Consider the following 26,435-nt stretch of genomic DNA (forward strand, 5'->3'; position numbering starts at 1 on the left):
ATTGGATTAGACTATAGTATAAAAATGGTCAATGGTTCGAGTTAAACTATAGACTAAACTCTGGAGGAGACTATAAACTGGACTAGAGTTAAATTATATACCATACTAGACTATATACCAGAGTTAGACTATAGAATAGACTCAATATAGACTAAACCATAAACAATGGATTAGATTATACACCACACTGTAAACTAGACTATAGATTATAGACTTCAGACTACACTCTAGACAAGAGTTAGACTATACGATATTCTAGGCAAGACTAAAATTTTAAAAGTTAGAAAATGTACCAAAAATGTTGTGGGGTAACTGCGGTATGTGGAAAAGTACTAAATCACTGAATTTTTCATACCTGTGCTAGAGCATTTGCACTTACCACTTGAACTACACTATAGAATATATTCTCACTCTCAAATATCCATCTAACTACTTGTTAGGCTGTCTGTCCATGCCACCAAAATGTTTGTTTACAAACAAAAACTCCTATATCTGTCTGTGTAGTTTGCAAGCCAAATGTAGGCGTTTTTCTCAACCAACCAACCGAAAAAAATACGTTGGAAAACAACAAACTTTATTTGTAGTTTTCGTAAAATGTATGTCAGTTTAATTAAGTTGAACATCAACTTCAATTTGGCAAGATCATGGCTAAATTATATTAAATATATAAATATACAGATATTGCATCAAGACCGTTTGAGTTTAAAATTAAGAAAAACAAGTTGGAAAAACATACAAACAACAACTACAACATTAAATTTAATTTTTGTTGTTGCTGTTGTTCCCAGACGCGTCTATACAAGTTCAGTGTTAAGGTTTCATTGTAAAAAAATAAAAAAACATAAATGTATTTTTATATTTATTTAATTAAAATTGTCAACATGTAGATAGACACCATCATAAAAATGCACCTAAAATACTAAATGGTCAAATTGAACAAGTTACAATAAAATTAAAACACAGACCTTTTAAAAAATAACAATATGTTGCTTTTTATATTTTTGTAGTGATTAAAAACACAAGATGTTCGAAAATTAACAAAAATGTTTTAAATGATACTTAAATGGATTTTTAGGTTGGCTACACCTTAAAATTGTGCAATAAAATTGTAAACGTTTAAATAAACGTAAAATAAACGAATGATTAAATATTGTTCAATGAATTCACGGAAATGTTAAAGTAATTTTAATGATTTTTTTTCATAAATCCTGTAGGCAACTTAAGTTATTTTAGGAATTTTGTATTTAATTAGTTTTAACTTAAATCTTTATTGACAATCCTTGCAATAATAAATCCTAATGAAATGTTTTATAAATAACATAACTTTGATTGGCAATTTGCAATTATAGTTTCAAAAAGTTGGCAACTATGTACATATGTATTTCCGTCAATTAAAAGAAACAATGTTGTAATTTGTTATTTCAATTACGCAAAATTTCTTAGTCCAATTAAACAGTTACAGATTTGATTATTTCCATTAAAGTTTCTTTATTTCAATATGATTTATTAGCTAAAACAACAAATTTGACTTTGAAAAATGTTGCCACCTCAAAATTTGCACATTATTAGTTTTAATGTCACATAAAATTAATTACCCAACATTAATCGTAGATATTTAAGAGGAGAAAAAAAACATAAAATAAATATAATTTTTGTTTATATTTTTTCATATAACCAGACATAAACAGAGCTATCGCTGTGTATTTAGAAGAAATCCCAAGAAAAAGTTTAAAATCAAATTGCATGTTGTGTCAATTAAATGCAACCGTGTCTATGTTTCGCTGCAAAATTATGCAAATATTCAAATAATTTTGAACAATTTTTTTACGGCCATGTTGTGACAAATTGTTAATTTTAATTCATGTTTGCAAATGCAACGTTAGAAAAGAAAAATAAGCTCTTGAAAAATCTTACAATATTTTTGTATACAAGTCTCTAGTCAGCCAGTCTGTCAGTGTTGGTAAACAAGGTTGTCTGACAAAAAAAAACTCACGCAAACTTTTTAAGCCGGTAATCATTTTGGCCAGGTTTTTTCATTTTTTTTTTTTTTTTGCTTTATTACCACGCCTATCAGTTATGCTGCCTGGCTGGCTACTGTTGTGGTAATTGTGTTTATAATTTGAAATTCAATACGATTTTATTTTATTATTTTTAAATCTTTGTTTGTTTGCTGTTTGGTTTATCTTAAATTTGTTTATAATTTATGCGGCTGCTTAGATTTTTATATTATTATATTAAGTTTTGATATAGACATTTTGACATAATGAAATCTTAAACATTTTTTTCGTCGTATATTTGAATGAAAAACTGTAAAGTAGTGTATTTGCCACATCAGAGTTAGTTTATATGCTTCAGTGCCGGTAATAAGGGTATTCATTTAAGAAGTTATAAATCAAATTATACTCACTATAACTCCAAACATTATTTAATCATTGATGCGGTAGTATGTTTCCTTCCGACATAAAATGTTGCCGAGTGATCAGCTGTTTCAGCTCTTATTCATTGTATAGGAAAATCCCTTTAGGCTTTTCCAATTCAATGAAATATTTCCCTAAATTTTTATTTACCAGATTTTTATGATATTTCATACGGCAAATTACTTATATCCACTGCTAACTCTGCCTGTGATTAGCACTACTTTTATTGCAAACCAGATAACAGACTTTGAGTCTTGTTAATTTTATATATAAAAAAAATCGTGAGTTGACCATTTGGGACTTGTAATTTAGACAAAAAAATGAATGAATGAATACCGAAATATAGCAACACGTCTACACCGACATCAAAAAAACATTTGTAATTGTTGGAGTATTTTCTTACAAAAAAATTGCATAATTTTAAACAAGATTTTTAACTGTCTTCGCTTTTTTCATAACAACTCATTAAAAAAAGAACATAATTTGCACAATAATAATAACAACAAACCGACAGACAGAAATTAAAATTAAACACTCATCATTAGTTTTAACGTCAAAAGCGTGAAGTTAACAACATATTGTTTTAACAACAGCACGAACATGTTAAACAAAATGGAAACAAAACACCCACTCAATATAATGTTTTAAAGAAAAAAGAAAATTTATTTGATGAAACTGTTTAACCTTGATGACACTCATTAGAATTGTATATAATTATTTATAAACTTAAAAAAACAAACAACTAAACATTTGTTGTAAAATTCTTAAACAATTTGCCCAAGGAAATTCAACACTGATGTCTTCTAATTTCATTAGCATTTAAATCACTTTTTCTTGATTTTTTTATTTTATTTGGCCTTAACATATTTTTAGCATTTATCTTGGTAAATTTGCAACAAAAGAACACACAAATTGTCTAATAAGGAAGTCTCTGAATAAATACGTAAATTTAGCAAATACCTCCCATAAAGTGTGCAAAAACTCATCACTCAGTCTGTGGTGCTGGCTTTATGTCAGAAATCATAAGGATTGTTTTTTTTTGGTTTCTTTACCATGAATATTTATTATGATGTGAGAAGTAGTTGTTGTTTAAAGTGAATTTATATTGTTGTTGCGATTTTATGCTTCTCAAGTTAGTTGAAATCCTCATCACCATCATCATGCTTCACTCAATTGCTTCCCTATGTCCAAGTGGGTGGGCTGTGTGGTGTCGGTTTAGCTGAAAATTTTCATTTAGTTGCCCTTTAAAGTTTATTTAAATATCATTAGTATGTAGTAATTTCTAACATTCTGGAGAGAAGTAATTTTGAAATTTTCTTTAACATTTCTTTGATATATGATTTCAGTTCAGTGTGAAAGTCATCATTAACATATTTTGCATAATTTTTAAAATTGTTAAATCATTAGGAAGATAAAAATATATTTTTAATTGAAACGTTATATTTAAAAATGTATAATTTTTAAAAAGTATCAATTATTATAAACTACAAAATAAATTGGGTTAAAATTTGGTAATTTGGATCTTCACATGCCCTACATATCAGAATGCAATCAATGAATTATTTTCAATCCTATAATTAACAAAAATATACATATAAATAAAAATATACACTCCAAGAATAAGTAAATTCGATCTTAGCTATCGAACACAGAACATAAGATCCCTGATGTAGATTCGCCAATACTTCTACTTACACTACAATAGGGTGTTAAGAAGGTTTATATTATAACAGTTTAGGAAATTATTATCGTCCGATATTGAGAAACACATATAGTTTTGCCTAAATTCAAGTAAGTTCATTCAAATTACCTTCTGCCATATAACATCTAATTAATCTTCGGTTACCTGAAATATTTTTGATCATCAAAGATTAGAAGTATTCGATAGGTCTATTAGACATTATAGGCAAGCTCATGAATTAGATAATGATCAAAGAAAAGTTACTTAATACAAACTAGTTTTTTCATTTACACTATAATAAATCTGCAATATTTTTATAAGCAAATACTACTGTTACATTATGTACACAGAAAAGAATTCCTGCTTAACTTTCCAAAAAAATCACAAGTTTTTCGTAAAATTTATGATAATTTCGTATAAATCTATAATAAATCTGCACAATTTATAAGCTAAATATTCTGCGTTTGTTAAATTTGCGTTTGTAACTACTTGTTTGTACTATTTTGCATTCTACTAAATTATTTCGTAAAATTTCATATATATTACGAAACAATATCATGGTGGGTGTAAACCAATGAAGCATTCGTTCAATGTACGACATTATTCGTATATATTAGATTATTTTCAGTGTATAATTCAGTTATATATTTGATTGACATTTATTATAATTAGAATAAAACTACATTTAAGCAGATTTACATAAATTTTATTCTGTTACAATTTCCTCATTAAAATGCGGTTAAATTTATTTAAAAGAAATCTAGTTTTTCTTTTATTCATACCAATATAAACATGTTGCATGTTAGGAAAATGGCATTTAACATGCAACATTTCAATAAATTATCTTAAAATTAATAAATAAAAACACATTTATTTATACAGCTGTTAAATACAAAGCCATCGTTGTCAATATTAAAGCTTAATTTTAATCCTACATTTTATTAGGAAATTCGTAACTTGACCCACTAAAGCTAAAATTGTTAAGAATTAAAAAAATAAAACATTAAAATTAAGAATTTTCCAATAGATTCTAACTGATATAAAGTTCAATATTCTAATAAAGTTTCTAAAATACATATGTTCACAAACCACAAAAACTATCATATTTCTAAATAAAATAATAAATTTAATAGCAAGATCAAATGGCAAATACTTTATTTGAGACAAATAAATACAACAACATAAATTTTTTGTTTCAAACAAAGTGAAATCGTAAAAATTTGAAACCCATGTTAAAGTGTGTAAAACCAACACCATAAACTTAACAAGTTTATGGGAAAAATCTTAATAGTTATGTTCTCTAGAATATATTTTATTTATTTATTTTTAATTTTATATCTATGTATATGTCACTAGTTACTGTGCTATTTTCTTAAAAATTATTACCAGCTTATGAAATAACAGCATGTTATCTTAACATATTTCTGTTAATAGATTTTATTAAATGCCCATCTGGCACATTAATTCATTATGATAATAAATAAATATAAAAGCAACCTTAAATATTTTTGTTAAAAATTAATAAAAAATTCATTTTCGAAATAGTTTTCCAGCAAATATTAAACATGATGTGACAGTTACACACAAGTCACGACTTTCTCTATTAATAATTATAGTTTTAATATAAAAAATATCTACTGTTTTCTGAACCGATAGCAAATTATGACTTAACATATTTTTAAACTAAAAAAAATATTAAATGAAACATATATTTATACATTTTAATAAATTTTATTTACAAACTGTATTATAACAATTTTATTAATAAAACCTAAATAGCCATTAACTCTAGTCTCTCTTTACCTATAGTGTTCCCAAAAATTTAAAAAATCAAACAAGTTTTACCGTCTTATTAACATAAAAAGTTTTGGATTTTTTTTTTTTGTTTTTGTTGATATTCATAAAATCGGTTCTGGTTGCATTTATGGTTTCCACATTTATTTAAAACTTAATAAGTTTATTACTAAGTGTTTGTTTTTCTTTGTGTGGATTCATATCAAATCATAAGTTTTTTTGTCTACGTAATTTTTAATGATTGTATTGTGTTGGAAAAAAGCTTATTTTATTCACTGCAACTTATTTATTTGTTGACAAAACAATAGATTCTTTTGAGAAGAAAAAAAGATATTGTCGAAATTTATGAAGTTTTTCTCCATGGGTCGTCTCAATTAAGTTCTGCTGGAGTTTTTTTTCTTAGAGACAATTTAGTAAAAACATTTTAATTGGAAATATTTACACTTATTTATTTGGGATAAATATAGAAAAATTATGTTGACCAGCAGTTTTAAAGTTCGAAACTCATAAATTGTCAATGACAGTGGGGGGAGCGAGAGTAACTAGATCGCGGTAATAATCATTAAATTTTATGTAACGGACTTAAAAATGGGTTTTAAATTTTTGGAATTTAAAAGAATTTAAGTATGTAATATATTAATAATTCCCTAATAAAGATGTCATTGAAATATAAAATTAAAAATTACAGATTAAAACAAAATTGAAAAAGTCGGCTATTTTTCTCTATTACATCTGTTTCTTAAGTTATCGTGTTCTAAAGTCTAGCCCATATTTGGGACTTCATAAAATCTTTCATTCGGATCCTAACATTTTTCCACAGACCTACGAACGGGCAGAATCTGATATGGACTCAGAAATATAAAAAAGTATGAGTGTATTAGTAAAAAGATATGAGTGTGTTGAAACTTTAAAAGCGCTAAGTTAATTAACCTCCCATTAGGTTACCCCTAACCACCGACTGTCCTGGTGACTAGCAACATATTTAAACATGTGCTTGTCATACGTGGAAGTCAATCGTCACCCCAAAGATTACGAAGAGACATCAAAAAGTTTTGTTTGTTTCTCGCTTACAAGGGGGATACTAAAGTGTCTCCACCCTTGTTTACAATGATTACATTCGGATGCATTGCCTGTTTGTCGAACTTCTAAGTCTTGCTTGTCTTGAGCAAATTGCATTAAATTGGCAACGCTGCTCAAGTATATTGAAATAAATTATAACTTAAAATAGCAATTCCTGTAACGTCACTTAAAAAATTCGCCTTAAAAAAAGCATAAAATAAACTTCGCTTTAGAAATTCATTAAACTCTTTTGTGAAATTTTTCACCAGTTTTATTCTTTCATTCTCACTTAAACCGCACATTAAAATTTAGTCCATTTCATATGCTATTATCTCAATTTAATGCGACACTTAAATATACATTGTAATTTTATGACAGCACTAAATATGTCACAACTACATATTACGACTGTCAACTATTTCACATTTATTTTCCAACAATTCAAAACAAACAAAGATGATACACGTTCCTCTTTTTTTTTCATACTTTTCAAAATGATGGGAGATAGTCTTCGTCTGTCCGAAGAAGAGGATGAAGTTGATAATAATGGTTGGCTGGTTGGTTGGTTGGCAAGTTATGTATGAAGTTTAGTAAGTTGTTAGTGGATTGTTTACTTGGCTCTTGGTGGCATTAAGTGGCAAGTGTGAAATTAAAGGTTGTTTAAATAGTGTTGTCGTCTTAAGGAAACAAAATAAACTTAAAGTAAACTTGTTTTTAAATTTTGTTTTGTTTTCACTTTTTCTAAATAAATAAAATTAACTTTAATTTATAGGGATTCTTAAAATAGTTTGTAATCGTAAAGATTTCAAAAACTAATTTGAATATTTTAATTCCACTACCAGGCGGTTGGCTACAAAAGAATTTTTTTTTTTACTAGTAAATTTCAAATTTGTTTTTTCTTTTCCTTAAATTATTGTATGGTAATAAAGAAAATTTAAGACTTGTACTTGAATATGAAAGACAAAAATACACCCAAACATATTTTTTGAAAAAAATACAAATAAAATACAATTTAAATTTTGTGTATTTTTTAAATAAAAAAACAATATTGCCGGTTTCAAGAAAAGAAACCTAAGAAAATCCCCAACTAAAAATTACACATTGTTGTCAATATGTTCATGATATTGTTGTTGTTATTTGTGGTTGTCAACACCATAATATTTTTTGTTGTTTTGTGTGAGTGTTAATGTCAAGTAGAGGAAAGGGAAATACAAATGTCTAGGCGCTTGTTTACAACTAGAAACGACATGGCACGAGTACATTTTGACATCCAGGAACTTGGAGTGTCAAACTCCTCTTTTAGGTGCTATTTTAAGAAATGTATTAAATATTCATTTATTTTTGGCACTAGATAACATTATGTGTTTGTTGTTCTATTAATATTTACATGTTTTGTACAGATTTTCTTATTTTCCTTTGAAAACCACAAATTATATTGTTCAAATCTAAAAAAACAAGCGTAAATTGTATTAATGTAAACAAGGAGGTGTAACAGGGCGGAAAAGTACAAATAGTGTTAAAAGATCACACATATCGTTTGTTATTTAAATACTATTAAAATAGTATTTTTTTCCAAAATACCAGGGTGTCATCTATCCACAATATAATATTTAGAACAACAAATCATTTTATATTTTTTATTAAATAGTTTATTAATTGTTTACATCCTCTTGCAAAATAACCAGCCAGCACTAACTTACAAAGATCGTAAATACAATTATGTACATACATACAAAGTAATGTATACATTTCAGTTGTTGCATTTTCATTACGCTCTAGTTAATGTGTACAGTAGCACGTGGATTTATTATTTAATCCTCAGTAAACACACAGCACTTTTACTTGTATTTACATATTTAAAACTTTGCTACGAACCACTGAACCATCCAAACAACCCACCTACAACCTTTGCTGAAAACTTTGCAAACAACAACTAACTACTACTGCAACAGTCTGATGACAAGTGATAACTCTCTATGACTTATCGTCAGACATGTGAGTGTCATTTTGTTGATAGTGTCTGTCTATCTTGCTTGCCTTTAGCTGCATATTATAGTATTCCTTCCTCCTCGTGATTGTCAAGCTTAAAAAATAAACTGTAAATAAGGTCTATGGTTGATTTTAAATTTATTTTCTTTTTACTAGTTATTTTAACGGTGTTTTAAAAAGAAATGTCACATGTAAACCACTTTAGAAATGTGGGGAAGGTTGCCGAATAGGAAACCTTAACTTATGAAAAAAAAACATTATTTTTCTTCTGTCATAGTCCAGCTTTGACATGTACGTATGAACGCTCACACATGAATTTTTGGTCGAAAAAAATTAGCACTACGACTTTGACATTTCAGTTCTTTCTTTGGCTTACCGATCGATCAAAGCAACTCTTTATAGATCTTTTGATATCTTCTCGAGTAGATTGTACCCTTGACATTTCAATGGTTTTTTTGTCCTCGAATTTGAAGAAATGAGTCATGGACCATATAAAAGTTCATGACCAAGTTTAAATTTTGACAACTCTCGGTTATATATTCTATACAAAAAGTGAATACCAGTCTTTTATTTTAAGATTACACTATTTCCTTTTTAAACGGCATATCTAAGTGCCGTTCCACACTAGGAAACTTTTTTTGGGGAAACTTTTGATTCTACGTGAGAGAAAAAGAAAGAAACTCTCTTGCGAGGCGGAGTTTTTCGTCTCGGAAACTTGTTTTGTTATTCTTCTCATTCGTACAACAACAAATCAATGCAATTTCTAAGTAGTTTCTAAAACAATAGTTTCTATGTGTGGACATTAAGGGAACTTCAAAAGAGAATTAAGAAAAAGTTTCTCAACAAAAGCTTCCTAGTGTGGACCAGGTCTAACATGTTTACAAAGGAGACATTCTTCTCTTCTTTTTTTCCACTTAAGTTAAGTGTATAAATAAGCATTAAAATGTTTTGCACAGCAATTAATTTCAAAACTTTTAACAATAAATTAAGTCGTCGTCTGTCTATCTATTTGAAAACTTTCATAAACATTGTCATTGTCTTATAAACGCAAATACAGAAACACAAAAGAAAAACTAAAAAAACACTGTTTTTAGTTTTTTTAATTTATTTCTGGATTTCTAATACATTTGAGGAAGTACAAACAATTACAAGAAATTAAACCATTTTAGTTAAGAATTAAAAGAATTTTATAGAAACTGCAGCAAACAAGGGATTTTTTTGCTGTAAAAAGTGCTAAAGCCAAATGAAACATAAGTGTTAGAAAACATGCATCAAATCTACATTAAATATTTTAAAGTCAATTGTATGTGCATTTAATTTTTGTTTTTGTTATAATTTTGTATGAATTTTCAACGTAATCGCAGTGTTAATCGCAATGCAAACCATGTTGTCTTAGGTCAGTGGCTCATTGATCGCACATGCAAAAAACCAACGCCAACAACAATAAAACACAAAAATATATTTATAAAAATACACATATGTACATGCAAACACACATATAATTTTAAACTTGTTGAATTTTATTTTTGTTTAATATTTGATTTTGTTGCTGTTGTTGTGGCTATTAAACAAAAATTTCGCGCTTCATATATCATTATGATGATATTTGCACTTGTTTTATTTTTTTAATTTTTCGTCTTCTTTTTCATTTTGTTGTTATTTGTTTGTTTTGCTTTTATTTTTCGCCGAGAGTTCCATAGTTCAGTATGTATGTATTGATGAACTATTTTTTTTTGTTTTGATTACAAATATACTTGTTCGTACGTTTCATACAACAATATTGTCATTTTTAACAGTTTCACTTTTTTTATTTTTTAATAAATCTAGCTTTAAATTAATCAAAAATTCTATGGAAAAATAAGAAATGTTTCTAAGTGTTAATGTACAATTGGTGCACAGCAATAAATTTTTATTGTAAGTAATAAATTTTATTGTTGTTTTTAGAATTGAATAAAGTAAGAGAGAAAGTTAAATAGAAAAATTTACAGTCAAACTAAAACATTGATTTAAAAGTTTCTTCTAGTAGTGAAGAATAATTTGACCGTTAAAATTTTCGTATCAGAATAAAGTGAATAAAAAAACTGTCTTAACGTTTAAACAAGTAATAATTTATAGTCGGACATGGGCGACTATATAATGCCTTACACCAGTGATTATATTGAAAATGTTGATTATATTTTAAATAATCAAGTATTTAATTTAATTTTTTCCTTAATTCAGAAATATTTTTACAATTTGTTGACAAAAATAGGATTTCCTTAAAGAGGGGTATATGAGAGTTAATTTGATATGTTTCTAAGTAAATTTTGACCATCAAGTCATTTTCTAAAGGGGACTATTTATGGTTGATATAGTCATACAGAATACAGCAGTATCATTAAAAGTCTTAATAAAACTAAGTTTTGCCGTTTTTTTAAAGAACAATAACATCTGACATATTTATGAGATCAAAACCCTATTTGGGGGTTACGTTTGTATGGTGGCTAAAGGATATAACTGATCGATAATACGTCAAGGAAGAGTGAGTGTCAAATACCTTCAAATTATCTCGAAAATTGCGACCTGTAGAGTGTGCTTGAGGTTTACGTGGAGCCACAGATACAAAATGTGCGTGTAGGTCCAATATTTTTAGGTGTTACAAACATCAGCACAAGCGCATAATACCCTCCTCACTATAGTGGGGTAAGGTATAATAATGGTCTAATTAATTCAGTTTCTCGGTCTACCGGGAACTGATTTTACTTCCTGAAAGCATGTCTGATAGAATTATTAATGACTTGGTTTCCGATGATATATAGTATCATCAGAAATTTGATTTTATAAGTCATAAAGACAGACGGAAATTGCTTTGACAAGTAAATCATGATCCAGAATATAATTGAGATTTCCAAGGTTAAGTCACAGATTCTTAGCCCAAAAAAGAACAACAGCATTTTTGACTTGGGATTATTAAAAAATAAATAAATAGAACAGAGTGGAACATTTCATCTTCGTTGTAGTAGTTTTTAAAAGAATGAGATATGTATTACCTTTAACATTTCTGGAAAATTTTATAAACTTTTTTTTAAGCAAGCAAGGACTCAATATGTCATTGGGTTGTAATATTATAAAAGCACTAAAATTGCAACTAATGTTTTTTAAAACTTACATTTATAAACTTAATATTTCTTAAAAAATATTTAACAAATATAAAAATCACTTTGTTTTTTTTTCTCATCTTATAGTGAAATTTATTTCACTTTTAACAATTAGTTTTACAAAGATTTCATGATAAATAACTTTTCAAATTTGACATTTATTAATATTTAGTTACATTTTTAAACTAAATCAATTACAAATAACATATTGTATGTATAGAAAAAACATTAATGATAAATAATAAACAAAATATAAACAACAACAAACAAACAAAAAAATCGAACCAACAACTTAAGTAATTAATAATAGTCATGCGAAACTTGCAGCAAAATGATGACCAGTTAAACTAGACTAGACGGCCAAAATGATAAAATAGAAGAAGTTGCAAAAGGAAAAAAATGGAGAAGAAGATGCAACACCGGTAGAAAGAAAATATTGTAAACATTAAAATTTCAATTTGTTACGCATTTGCTGACAACATTTTCTATACATTTTTCATATATATTTTTTTTTTGTTAACAAGAGACAACAACATATGGGATAAATCCCAAAAGTAGTAAAATAAAATAAAAACATAAAAATACTACATGAATTTGCAATTTGTTTACAGTTTTGTGTGATTTTTCCTTTTTGCTACTTTCTTTTGGTTTAGCGATGCTCATATGAACGCATAACTCTATTGACAGTTTTGACAAACTAAGGCCGGAATTACCCGTGGTGGCTCTTAATAATATTACATGAAGCAAGTCTAGCAAAAAAAAAATGGTAACTTTAACCGTTAGTTAGTTGTTGCTGCATAAAGTGTATGTTGTATGCAAAGTAATTAAAAATGTAATATACCTTTTTTTGCAACTCTGCATTTGTTTACATAGTTAATACACACATAAACACAGGTGGTGTGAAAATGGTTAAAGTATTAAAGATTACAATTTTTTTCTTTCGATTAATAAGAGTATATAGACATTAAATCATTGCTAAGATACTGATGTGTGATTTCTTTTTTCAATAAATCATAGGAAAAAAAGCTTACATATTTACATAGATTTTTTTCATAAATGTCTGTTACAAAAGTTATTACCAAAGAGTGAGACAAAAATAGAGAACTGTCAACATTAAGTGTGCCATGTTTTTTTTTCTATTATTTCTTACTTTAATATTCATATCACTTTATGATTTAATTGAAAATTTGTGGCAGACGTTAATAAATATGATAAAAGCTATTAATAATATTTTCCGCAAATAAATTGTTATTTTTGTTGCTGTTTTATATATAGCACATATACAACATATTAAATTGTATAAATATTTTTTAAAATTTATGCTGCATTTTTATAAAACTTGTTTGCAGTTTTTTATGATCAACTCTTGAAGAATTTATTATTAAATAAATTACTACAATTTTAAGTGAGTAAGATATGTCAAACAAAAAAAATGCCGGTATTGTCATAAGCCGGCTTAAATAAAATTGTTATTTATGGTTAAAAGTATAACAAACTTAAAGCAATTAAATAAAAAGTTGACAAAAACTTAAGTCATAATTGTATAACTATTTCCTTTTTTATTAAAACTAATTGTTTTTAACACAGTAATAATATATTTCTAAAATCAAATAATTTCACTTGTTTTAATTATACATTGAAAAATATTAAGCCATAAATTTAAACAAACAATTTTCTTCCCTCCACCACCATCACGATCATCAGTGCTTCTAAAGATCATAATTCAATGATGGACCCATATATAAGAAAGAAAAAAATCTTAAAAATTGCATTTTAAGTGAATCAACGCCTCTTTGTAAATAGCCAATGTACATGAATTATAATCATCAACTTTGCCTGGAAATATGTAAATATACGTAACGTTAGACGGAAAACTATAGACTTTAGAGAAAAACTTGAATATATATTTTTTAAATTTTCAACTAACATTTCATTGATATGTTTGAAAATTAATTGAATATTCATTTGCATATTACAGAGAGAAACAAAAAAAACAAACTGAAAGAAACAAGTTTTCACAAGAAAACTTTAAGCTTTTATTATGTCTTAACAAATATTTTAAAATTCATCACAATTTTAAATTTTCAAATTATCATGAAACGCCTTTTAAAAAAATTCACGCTTACTCCTCAATTTCCCCTCTTTCACTCTCTAGCAACTTGGATTAGAAACACGCGATCAATTTCCTCTGGCTATGGGTCTGTTGTTTTACCCAATTGTACCTACTTTGCAGCAAGAGGGTGTTAACTTAAAAGGCGCTTAAATTATTTAAACATTTTTTAATATTTGTTTATGCGTGTTAGAAAATTACTAGAAAATCGCTTAATGCTTAAGTTAAACAATTTTTTCATCAGCGCGGCATTATTTCATGTAAAACATAAAATTTTCGGTAGAAATTTTAATTTATAATGAATGAATTTTAGTTTATTTTTATATCGTAGAGAAGTGATTTTGTACAATGTGTTTATGGGCTTTAAGAATATTATTTAAATTAATTACATCATTAGTGTGTATGTGATTTTTTTATGAACTTTCACTTATTTCTTTCTTGAGTGTCTATAAAATGGGATTAAACATTTATTTTATTACTTTTGATTTTCTATAATGAATAAATTTTATCTCAAGAATTTATTAATTGTTTTTTTTTTATCTTAAATTTAAGCAAAAAAAAAATGCTTTTTATTATTTAATATTTTTAACTAATTTTTATATTTTTCTTTTATCTTTTTAGGTAAGTAAAATCGTAAAACAGATGTTTAAACATTTTCTTGAAGAGTAAGTTTAGTAAGTAAGTGGAAAGAGACCCTTTAAATGTGTTAAACAAAAGCACAGATTTAGACACTGCAATTCACAAAGAATTGTTAACAAGTATAAGACTCTGCAGTTCATTAAGAACTGCTAACAAGACGGAGGTGAAGAATTTTATGGATTTTGTTAACACGTTGACGTAAATGACTGCTATAGACGTCGAGCACAGTCGCTTGTAGATGCAAATGACGTCTATACTAAAAATCGGTATATTTTTTAAATCCTTCGACGTTGTTTTAACAATAAAATAATAAAGTTTTATTATATCAATAAAATTTTTGATTCAAATTTATATTCGGTCGTATTCGTGGAATTTATCGAAGTACTGAAATTTTGCAAAAATTAAGAGGGCATCTTTGTAGATTTATCATTTTTTGAGTGAGCACCAAGGAGTTAAAACAGTAAAATTAGCTTTAACTTTAAACATTACAATTCACTAAGAATTGCTATCACGACGGATATTAAGTTTTGTTCTTTTAAGCTTAGCAGACTGTTATCCTACTTTAAATGATAACAACAAATTTTAAATTATTTTCAACCGTTTGTAAACAAAACAATCGTGCTTTTAACATAATGTTCCAAAGAAAAAAAGTACCCAAAATTTTATTATTATTTACAATTTCTTTAAATTTTCTCCCTCAAAAAAAAAACACCAGAGACATTTATGATATTTGCATGAAATAATTATAATTAAAATGTCAGCATTTTTATAAACAAATCAATCAATTGACTAATGAAATCAAAAATTTAAATTCTTGCCATATTTTTGTAAAATCATTCGTACAACTGATTGATTTACTTAGTGTTGACAAGAATTTGTTCGAAATAATATATGAATAAAATATATGACATGAATTGATAAAGTTTTTATTATTATTTTTTTTTCATTATTTATATTCTTTATAAATCTTGTTATATTAAAAAACTAATATGTGTGTTTGTAGGTAGAGGCGTCTGTTAGTAGGTATGTAAACTTATAAATCACTATAAATTTATATTTAATAAATGACACAGGTTTTTTTGTTTTGTTTTAATTTGTTAGAGTTTTAATAAGAAATTCACAACATGTTTGGATTATTAAAGACAATTAGTGATTATAAGTGTTTAAAATTTAAAGTAGAGAGGAAATAAAATTGAAATTTCAATACAGCCTGGGAAACATAACAGAAACAATGTAACGGTTTTAATAATTTAAACGTATATGTTATGCAAAATAAAAAAAGAATTGCAGGGGATGACCTCATATGTTATGAAATCATTATTTTCTTAAAAAAATTAGTTTGCTGATTTTATTTAAAATTCTAAATATAATCTATGGTTTTGTTTTAATAAAATTTTTCCCCACTAGAAAAGCTTATCAAAATCAAGACCATCTTTACAAAAAAATGAAGGGAAAACACACACATAAAGGTGGCGCCTTTTATAAAAGAAAATTTGACGTAAATCAGCCAAGAATTTTAACAGTCACAGCAAATATTCGCCGTTTTCAAAGGCGTACACCAACAGACAAGCCAAACACAATTGTTGCAACAAAGATGTGCAAATTAAAATGTGTCTTGAAAATAGAAAAATTATTTCAAGAATTTGTAATGAAAATACAACAGACACTTATAGGAAATCGTAGACAAATTATCCAAACAATTTGTCTTATATTTATTTTTAAAACAAAAAGGCAACAAACTACATTCATACATACATATGCCGTTAACACTTACATTATAATATACATACATGTATGTATGTAGTAGAATATAAAACGATTCAGCTTCAACAAACCATAAATCAATTTGCACATCAAAACAACGGGGGGGTCAATTGAAAAGTAATTAAAACAGCACAAAAACACTAAGTACTCAAATACATTTGTTTTGTTTTCATTAACAAACAACAAGTGTCAAATAAGACAAATAAACTGGGAAATAATGTACATATTTATGTATATGTATATATTTCTGAAAAGTGCCACAAAATGATCTTTAAAATGTTTTTAACGGTTTTCTTGCACACATACACACAAACATACACACATATAATTTGATGTCCCAAGGTGTTTGTTGACACGTTTATGCCTTTACGAAATGATAGAGAACATAACCTAACATTTGTTATTTTATGCAAATTTTTTTTAAAAAACTAAGTTTTATTTCTTTGTTCTAGCAAAGTGGAAAGTGAGAAAATAACATGAAAATCTATTAATTGAATTTGTTTTTGTCTAAATTTTATAGTTTTCACAACCTAATTTTTATGAGTTTTTAATTAGATGATTTTTTTTATTATTTATTTTATTTTAACAAAATTAAAAGATTTATAGATTTTATATTGAGTCGAGTTGAGTGAGAAGTAAAAGTTGAAAGTGTTGATATAATAAATTAGTTTTTCTAATACAATTTAAATACACAAAAGTTCTATAAATCATAAAAGTTCCTAAAATAAGATAAAACTACAATAAACAAATTTTAATAGAAATTCCCGGCAAGTGTCAGATATAATAACAATTTCCCTTTTTTCCAATTCGAAGATTTATCATAAGTACCTTCCTGCACATATGTAAGTGGCAGTGGGAAAGGGGGTGTAAAAGTGTGTTTATGTATTTTAAAGAGTGTTGACATAAGGTCTGTTAACAATAGTATTAAAACTTTGTAAAATTTGGAAATATCTCCTAAACACTTAAGTGCATTGTTTCGATTTGCTTTTCCACGTGCAGGCCTTACATAATTTATGCAATTGACATTCAGCTCATTATAGATTTCCTTCCTCACAAATCAGCAGGATTTCCTTATATTTTATAAATATTTGTAAAAAAATAATTGAAAATAACCACAGAAAAATCCAACCCTTATAAATGTTAAGACCACAAAAAGGGTGTTTTCTCTCAATCCCCTTAGTAACACATCATCTTAATCGTTTGTTTACCAACATCAATATAATTTTTTCAAGTGTAAAAAATGGTCACTATGTTGCCACAGCGCAGCAAATTTTATATTACAAAATTTAGCCACAAAAGACATATTTTATTAAAAAGTTTTCTGTTCGAAATTTGTTACAAATAATAATAATAAAAAAATATTTCATTTAATTAAGCTTTAAAGGTCAAATTGTAAAATATTTGGATTTTTTCAAAAGAAAAATTTGTTTTAAATTAGTTATGCGTAATAATCAACTATAGATTGATGTAATTTCCAAATTATTAAGCGTAACAAATTTTCTATATTAAATTGACATGTTTCTTTTGGACAAAACAAAACTGTTTTATTACAGAAAAACATTTTTTTTTTTTGTTACAAAATAATAAGAGTCAAGTGCGCGTAGCGAATTTTTGAAGTCATATTGGTAATATTTTTTGGGGGTCTTTTGTAATGTTACGGTTTGTTGGAATGATTTTGATGCAAAAATTCATAATGGAAATTAATAAAAATGTGTACATCACATTTTTGAAGTAAAGGTTCAAAACAATTTTGTTCCATTAACTTACTCCTTTAACTCCCATTAACTCGGGGTTATTAGCTACAAATCAAATAAAAATTAATTTATGCTATTAATTACTCAGTAATGTATGAAATTACTACATTACTCAATACCAAAACTTAGAAAAGTTTGCATTTATTTAATTCTAACAATACACGGAGAGAATAAAAATATACACGGCTGGTAACAAATTGACACTGCAGTGTTTATAATTTTTCAATAAAATCCGTTGACAAAGTATATCGGTACATACGTATGATGATGACTACGCAACGTTGTCAACATTACAACAATTCGTTGTCGAAATCTAAATTTTATACATATCCATTGTTTTAATGTTAAGAAACGTGGTAAGCGTGTTTTCAATAGTAAGCATACCACTTTTGTATGTATGCATATACTTTGACAACGGATGTTACTGAAAAATTATAAACACTTTGATCTTAATTTTGTACAAGGCTTGTATATTTTTATGCCTTCTGTGTATGATTCAATTCGAAAAGCTGCTTTCAAAACATTGGCAACATTAAATGCATTACAACAGTAAACATTACACTTACAAAAATTCTATATTTACTTAAACTGATCTCTTGATTATGTCACCCCTTGAAATTGTTATTACTTACTCCCCTATATTATGTAAATCAATTTTAACTGAAATTCTAACACCTAATTAAGATTTTATCAAATTCTTTTACACTTAAAATATGTTTTAAGCAAATAATTCTCAAGTTTATAATAAATTTTCCTCAAGTTTTTGTCACACTTTTACACACAATATAACATTTGGTTTCCAAAAGAGAAAAGACAAAACGTGATGAAATAATTTCCCATATCTCTAATACAATCAAATCCAAACAGATGTTATGTAAATGGAATGTAGAAGAGTAAAGCTTTATTAGAAATTATAATCTTTACACAGCGTGTCATAAAAGAAGAATCAAAATCAAATAAATACACCACCAAAGAAAATGGAATGAAAGAACGAAAATCTCAACAACCGCATGATGATCATTTTACACATGGAGGCATTAATTGTGTAAGAACAAACACCAATCTAGCACCTTTCTACATACATATACACCTACACAAATATTACTAGTGTAAGCAAATCAAAACAAGAGCATCTCTAACTCTATATATAATCATTAGAAATCTTCTTTCCTCTCTTCATTTTCTTGATCTGTGGCAGTATATCACAATAGGGGGACAAGATTAAATATCTTATTCAAATCAAACGATATACTTTGTATAAAAGTTTATTTAGTCTAAATTAGGTTACACTTAGAGAAAAAAGTAAAAAAGAAAACTTGTTTTATCAATATCTGATAGACGGAAGTTCTCGAAAGCTCTCTCTTCTACCGACTTTAAAAAAATGGGTCCTTGAGTTTGTCTTATGTATACTCGCCTTGAGTTTAATAATATAAATAAAAAATACAGCGAAATAAAGTTAAGACACACTTCGTTAAGTCTACATAAACATTTGCTGATCTAATTTTTAGTTCTCCTAGTTCTCCTAAAATGCTTGAATTTAAAGCAGTAAACGAAAAATGATTCGAATACAGTTTTATATAATCGATTGATCTTGAGCCGTACCTTAACTGTTTGAACTTATATTCAATATCTTTTTCCCAGTGTATTTACTGCCGTCTAGAACCTAACGTCAAAGTATGAACCATGCGCCGCTACCATAACAAATTGTAGGTGAAAAATAAATATTTATTTCAGTTATTTTTTCTAATTGAGTGGACGACAGGTGTTGAAAGCTCAAACAAAGAACAAATTGTATAAAAAAATATCATCAAATCATAATTAAGCTATATACGCTTAACAATGTGGCCAAACACAGTTAAAAAATTATAAAAACATTCAAATTTAAACATGAAATTAGTTAGAATTTATGGGATTAACATTTCTTTTTTTGTTGTCTCAACAATTAGAAGTTTTAAGCTTGAATGGTTGTTTAAGAATAAAACATGAAAAGAAAAACTAGGTGATCAGTGTTTTGTTGTTAGAATTAGAAGAAAATCAAACACAGTATGTAGTAATTCCCCCACCCATCAATATCATCACCACCACCACCGTTAACATTATCATCATCAACAGCTTCACGATCATTAGTCTCGCCAACAACCAGTGTTAGTTTCTTTGTTTCTTTTCATTTTCTTCTTGTGTCATGTTAAATTTTCACCAGTAGGCAGCAGCCAGTCAGCCAGAGAGCGAGCAAAAGTAAACGGCATAATTTTGAAATGCTAATGATGCATGTTAAAGGCGGTTGTACGGGAAACTATAAACAAAAAAATAGAAATGCAACATTGTCCATTTGTAGCCATGTTATGATAATGAGATGAGAGATGGCTGAAGATGCCACAAACAGCCTCCGCTGGGTAAAGAAATGCTAAGATGGTGAAGAAAGTATTGTGTCGTGTACTTTATGATGTTAAATTACTTCTTTTGTCACTTGACTATATTTTTACACATTTAATCATTTATCACTTGTTAGTTTAACTAATACAAAACATACAAACAAATTTTTATAACATTATTTTTTTATCCAGTTGTCACTTTAATATTAACATTAGGGTCCCCTATTAAGAAGTTAGAAAACACAGGAAAAAACTTTCATTTTCTTTACAAAAAAAACTGAAATATCATGCGATTAATGGTCATAATTCTTTTGAAACGGGAAATGAGGCACATCTTAAAATTCATTCTTGTTTTTTTTTTTTTCTTCAAACATCAATGCATCAAGTATTTTCAACTCATTTAAAAAACAATTTGTTATATTTAAGTTACACACACCCATTAGCAACATCATGTGCAACAACATGATTGTTGTGTTTTCAGGCACCACAAACTGCTGATGATGCTGCTGTCAAAGGCAAGACCACCTTTTGGAAACGTATATATGTACATTTCTTTCGGAAGGGAGGCATCGTGTTTTAATAAAATAATCTTTATGTTATTTTTAATATTATTAATGCAGCTAAAGTAAACACTCATAAAAAAACATGAAAAATAGTACAAAATTTCTATTTTTTGTTTGAGCTATTTTAGATTTAATTATAAATTAAAAATTTTCTTTTTCTTTTATAAAAGTCTTTGAAAATAGAAAGTAAAAAAATGTTGAAGAAAATTTTTGAACATTTGGCGATTAATATATAAAGGTTCTCAAAATAAATTGCAATCGTCACTTTAGTGTCCCTTTGTAAGCGAGAGAGTGGACACCGAACCGAACTGATAGGTACTTAATAAGGAGCTTTGTGTAAACAGCTGACGTGAAGAACACAGAAAATAATTGAACGCCTGTACTCAAATCCCTTTTGTTTTTTTTTTTTGCCCTTTAACATACACAATTGTCTCAAAATAACTAGGGTCGTAGAACAAAAAGTAATTTGTTCTTATTTATCGTATATTACTTTCCTGCTTACCAGATAATAATATTTTTAAAAGTATAGGAAATTTTTTACAGTCTATGAAATTTGGCTAATATCTATTGTACTTCTTAGACCTGTTTCACACTGGCAAACTTTTGATTTTTACAAAAATCAGTTTCCCAAAAAGAGTCCTAGTGTGAACCAGGTCTTACAGTTCTTCTTGACATCGAATAGAGTAGTACACCCTCTAGATATAAAGTACTTTTTATAAGTCTTGCCCATTACCTAGTCAATATTTTAGTATACATTGGCTATTCTATACTAGACCATTGAGTAGACTAACGGCTATTTTAACGAACAAATCAAAGACTAGTTTACAAAACTTTCAGTAGACTAATATATATGTACTACTTCATTAACTAGACCATCGATAACATCAGAGAGCAGATCAATAGTCCATAGACTGGTCAATATTACTCTATTGACTTGAGGATTTGTTCATAGACTGGACATTATGCTAAACTGAACTAGATTAATAACTAGATTTTGAAATAGACTATAGACTAGACTTTCTATTACACAATATAATATATTGTACCTTTAATCTGTGAAAAGTATTTTCACACCCTGTTTGTTACTCTCTCTCCTCCCGCTAATTTACACATTAAAATAACTAAAAAATAGAGAAATAAAATAGCTGCAAGTAAATTGAGCCCACACAGTTGCCAATTAGTTACTAAATTTTGGATTTTGCCCCTTCCTTACTCAGCAGAGCAAAAGTACTTAATCTTTCTCTCTTATTCAATATGGCGTAATAAAAGTAAATTTGTTGTTCCTTGCCAAAAAGTAAACTGAACATAATTTCTATGAATAATATTAGAAAGTACTTTACAAAAGAGTTTCCGCTTTTATTTCCTTTTCAAGAATCTCAACCAAAATTTATATGAAACACTCACTCTTATAAAATGTATATGGCTTTAAGATTTTATATATTTGTTTGATTATTTTATTGCTAAAATCCATTATTATATTTATGATAATTTTTTTCACAATTATTCTGATGGGGTTATCATCAATGATATTGCTTTAACGAAGTGGTAATTGTATTCAATCAATTATTTTTGATTTAAATATTTCAAATTCATCGAATCCATGAAAACAAAATAAAAAACCACATGGCTTTTAAACAGATGAGGCCATAAATATATGTATTGAAATTTTAATGACATTATTTCTGTTTTTTTTGTGGAAAAAAGGTCAACTACTTGAAACTATAATTCATAACAAATAATTGTGAATTATGGAAATAACATGAAAATTTTGATAAAGATTTAATTGAAACACAAATTGCCAATACCTTAAATGGTAAAATACATTGAAAATAACCTTGTTAACAAAAAAAAACACATATGTATGTACATTATCACACCAACTTTAACCTAAATTCTTTAATTATTAACCCATAGTGCAACAAGCATAAATAGTACATTACACCCGAAAAAATTCAATCTAATTGTTGAACGAACATGTTTATCAATTTAAAACCATTTTTTATTATTTTTTATGTTAATAACATTTTAAATGAAAAAGCTTTTAGCAAGTTTAACAAAATTTATACATTATTTATAAGTTGAGAAAATAAAAACCATTAAATCAAAACCTAATTGAAATTTAGATTGGCTACAATTTAATGCAATTTATCGAAAAAAATGTCTAAATAAAAGCAGGCATATTCAAAAGAAAAATCAATAGTAAATAAAATTAAAAGGTGTAAAAAAATTATATTTTCCAATATTTTTTCAACCTAAATAAAAAAGAAAGAAAAACAAAAAACTGTTCACACTTTTTTAAAAATAAATAAAAATATACAATTTTTTTTCATAATGAATGCCGATTTTTATTAGAAAATTTACTTAACACCTGTCATACACTTTTGTAGAGTTATCAAATCTCCCCCATTTTCTCCTCCATGGTTCTTGCTTTCAATCTAAGTAATAGTGACAGTTTGTGTTTTGTGTCTAAAATTAAAAGATTTCCGTCAAAATGATCAACAACACAAGTGTGAATTGCTTTTTACAGTTTAATCACAAGATCGATTTTTATCTCATGGTTTTATTTACTTTGTATTTGTTTTTGTTTCGATTTATAATTGCTTTTAATTTGTTTTGTTATTGTTTTTTTTTGTTTTATATTTGTCATTGTCTCATGTTGTATTCAAAATGTGTGAAAAACAAATTGCATTGTTGAAATATTTAAATAAATATATGAATTTTTTGTTGTTGTTTAAACAAAATATTAACAAGTTTTTGTTTATTAAAAAGTAATTGAACAACAACTACAATTTTACAATAAAAGCTAGGTTAATAATTATTATTTTAAATTTTGAAAATTTTATAATATAATTAAGAAAAATATAAAAAAAAGTAATTTCCACTTTTGTAGGCCCCGGCGAGATTCGAACTCACGATCTCCTGTTTACTAGACAGGCGCTTTAACCAACTAAGCCACGGCTCCCTTGTGTGTTTTGCGGAAATAATATTTCAAATAGAAATGTGCTAATTTTGTGTATTTTAATTCTTGTGCTATTTTTTATTTATAAATAATAACAATATTAATGTTATCGCAACAACAAAATTCGAAAATAATTAAAAATATTAAAGCTACAACCATATTCAGCTTTTTAAACAACTTGTAGATGTTTGCTTATTTTAAACATTTTTATTGTTTAAAAATTCCCTTTTTAATTATATTTTCTTAGTTTTATTTTGCAATATTCACAACAAGGACTATAGTTTACTCCTTAATTATTAAACGACTTTTTTTAGTGTTGCTTTAGTGTTGATCAAAAACAATATTTTCGTCTTAATCGACAACTTCTACGTTCTTTTTAGTTCAGTATAGGTTTTTGGGAGGAAGTTATATTTGGATCCAAGTTGATCCCTGTAAAAAAATGCCTGTAGGAAGAAAAGTAAGTGGAAAGTAGAATAGAGAGAATAGGAAAAAATACATTAATTTTGACATTATAATTTCTGTAGCAGCCTTAGAAATAAATTTATTAAATTTCTAAATATGTAGGTATGTTTGTTTGAACAATGTTTAAACATTGTACATACATATTTAAGTATTTGTAAATCGGACAAACAAACAAACAAATAAATTTTCCGCTTTAATTTTCAAGTGTAAAACAAACATATTAAAATTATTCCACTTCACATACACATAATAAATAATGCAAAAATAAACTATAATTTTACACCTGACCTACGTCATCGTACCATATTTGTTGCATCAAATATTTTTCCATTCTTAAAATTGTTTATAACAAGAAAAAATAAACACACACACAAGTACACATGACACAAACGAGTAAAATGGTAAACAAACAAAAAACGAAAATCCATAAAATTTTATGCGTTAAACATATTACAATAAAACAAAAAACAAATTCTTATTACACACAGTCTCCGCATCGTAAAAATGTTAATTACACATTATTATTACAACAACCAAAAAAAAGAAAAACATGAAAAAATGAAAGTACCGACTGACACCTCCTTTATGTACTTGAGCTATTGCTTTATGACTCTCTCGGTTAGAGTAATAAGATCTAATGTACTTGATATTTATAAATATTTATAAGCAGTTGTTGTTGTTTTTATTTCAAATGTTATTGTTTCCCTAGTTTTCCGAATTTTTGTTGTTGTGGAATGTATGTTTTCTTTATAAATTTGTAATATAGATTTTTTTACAAGTAAGCGCCGAGTTATAAAAACCATTCATAGTTTTGTTATTATAATTTGTTGTTGTTGTTTTTTACTCTACTCTACGCGAGTGATAAGTTTATTGTTTGTTACATTTGTAATTTCTAGAATGTAGTACATATTGCGATTGTTTTAAGGTAATTTTTTCTTTCTTTAAGTTTGTTTAACTCATTCTTTCTACAAACTATAACTATTTTAAGGTCTCAAATCTTTAATGGATGAGGGTCTTATGTTCAGACTTCTTGACAAACAACTGTACCGATTTTCAATAGAATTTACCGGTTTTGTGCAAAATGTTGAAATGTTTACGTTTTTCATCTATTCTTATATTAAATTAACTTTTCGAGGACCCCAGATCTTGGTAAATTAACGTTTTTTCTCAAAAGCCTTTCCAAAGTGAATCAAAATTTTTTAAAATAAGGTACATACTTTAATAAAGCAATCCGTGATAATTAATTTTTCTTAATCATCAGGGACTTGACTGTTGCTTTATATTATCAAAATGTTCCTAAAAACTTTGTTACAGGAAATCTACAAAATCCTCCCCTAAACGACTATATCTCGCACATCCAAAACGACTAGAATCATGATCTGTAATGATCATGTTAGATAAAACAACTATTATTTCTTAACATTTTGTGTAATTTACAATTCAAATACTAAGTTCTTATATTTAATAGCTAAATTGCAAAGAACAATCCAATAAAATATAAAACTGAGTAAAGTTAAAATGAAGGGTATAAAAAATTTCCCATAACCGAACATATTTTTTTTTGTAATTGTGTGTTTTACTGCATTGATGAAAATAATGATGAATGAGCATTTAAAATACAATGAATACATATTTATTTAGTAATAATAGCGCCTTCTTAACTTTGTATATCTCTTAACACCTCTAGGAAATTACTACATAAGTTTGAAATTAACATTTTGAAGAGAAGGCGTTT

General features: G+C 27.0%; 1 protein-coding gene and 1 non-coding gene across 5 annotated transcripts in view; one reads left to right on the forward strand and one right to left on the reverse strand.

The window, feature by feature from the left end:
* The window catches only part of LOC111676778 (putative uncharacterized protein DDB_G0286901), a 99,519-nt gene that overhangs the window by 40,676 nt on the left and 32,408 nt on the right, over positions 1–26,435 (forward strand). The gene's annotated exons all lie outside the window — the stretch shown is intronic.
* On the reverse strand, positions 24,168–24,241 carry Trnat-agu. Its single transcript has one exon. It is a non-coding gene; the product is annotated as a tRNA-Thr (tRNA).

Source organism: Lucilia cuprina, chromosome 4, assembly GCF_022045245.1.
Source record: "Lucilia cuprina isolate Lc7/37 chromosome 4, ASM2204524v1, whole genome shotgun sequence".
NCBI lineage: Eukaryota > Metazoa > Arthropoda > Insecta > Diptera > Calliphoridae > Lucilia > Lucilia cuprina.